Source organism: Salmo trutta, chromosome 15 (genome assembly GCF_901001165.1).
Source record: "Salmo trutta chromosome 15, fSalTru1.1, whole genome shotgun sequence".
Classification (NCBI taxonomy): Eukaryota; Metazoa; Chordata; class Actinopteri; order Salmoniformes; family Salmonidae; genus Salmo; species Salmo trutta.
This window is the reverse complement of record NC_042971.1, coordinates 7,916,370-7,917,870: the sequence shown is the minus strand read 5'-3', so window position 1 is coordinate 7,917,870 and position 1,501 is coordinate 7,916,370. Positions and strand designations below refer to the sequence as shown.

Here is a 1,501-nt window from a genome sequence, read left to right as displayed (position 1 = left end):
AAGAGAACTCACCGCTGCTCTGACTGTGGGAAGAGTTTTGTTTCTTCAGGACATTTAAAGTCACACCAGAGAATACACACGGGAGAGAAACCTTATAGCTGTGCTCAATGTGGGAAGAGTTTTACTACATCTGGCCAGCTGACTTTACACCAGAGAACACACTCAGGAGAGAAATCTTATAGCTGTGGTCAATGCAGGAAGACTTTTGTTCAATCTGGCCAGCTGACATTACACCAGAGAACACACACAGGAGAGAAACCTTATAGCTGTGATCAATGTGGGAAGAGTTTTGCTGCATCTAGCAATCTGACTCAACACCAGAGAATACACACAGGAGAGAAACCATATAGCTGTGATCAATGTGGGAAGAGTTTTTCTGCATCTAGCAGTCTGACTAAACACCAGAGAATACACACAGGAGAGAAACCATATAGCTGTGATCAATGTGGGAAGAGTTTTGCTGCATCTAGCAATCTGACTCTACACCAGAGAATACACACAGGAGAGAAATCTTATAGCTGTTATCAATGTGGGAAGAGTTTTGGTCAATCTTGCCAGTTGACTTCACACCAGAGAACACACACAGGAGAGAAATCTTATAGCTGTGGTCAATGCGGGAAGACTTTTGTTCAATCTGGCCAGCTGACGTTACACCAGAGAACACACACAGGAGAGAAACCTTATAGCTGTGATCAATGTGGGAAGAGTTTTGCTGCATCTAGCAATCTGACTCAACACCAAAGAATACACACAGGAGAGAAACCCTATAGCTGTGATCAATGTGGGAAGAGTTTTGGTCAATCTGGGCAGCTGACTGTACACCAGAAAACACACACAGGAGAGAAACCTTATAGCTGTGCTCAATGTGGGAAGAGATGCACCCAGTCAGCAGACCTTAAAAAACATGAGAGAATACATACAGGAGAGAAACCTTATAGCTGTGCTCAATGTGGGAAGAGTTTTGCTGCATCTAGCGCTCTGACTCAACACCAGAGAACACACACAGGAGAATAGTCTTTTAGCTGTGATCATTGTGGGAAGAGTTTTGGTCAATCTGGGAAGCTGACTGTACACAGGAGAGTACACACAGGAGAGAAACCGTATAGCTGTGGTCAATGTGGGAAGAGTTTTGTTTCATCTAGCGGTCTGACAGTACACAAGAGAACACACACAGGAGAGAAATCTTAAAGCTGTGACCAGAGATAATCTGATAAAAGACTTCTGATCAAACATCAGAAAATACATGAAGGAGTTGTTTCATGATATCAATGATATAATGTCACAATGTAGAATGTTTTAACATTGTAGAAGTAGTATTTTAATGATGTCAAAATGTAGAACGCTAAACGTTTGTCCCCTGTCCTATTGATTTCAACATGATGTGGATATTAGCCTCAGGGGGGAAATCCAGGCTCTGAAATGGAAGAGTTACTATTTATGTGATTTAACAAAAAAGTGACTAACACAAAAAGAGCTGTTACACTTACCATGTTGGTGACCC

General features: G+C 42.0%; 1 pseudogene; it reads left to right on the top strand.

The window, feature by feature from the left end:
• On the top strand, window positions 1–1,176 carry LOC115148412 (zinc finger protein 135-like; annotated as a pseudogene).
• The last annotated feature ends 325 nt before the right edge of the window (window positions 1,177–1,501 follow it).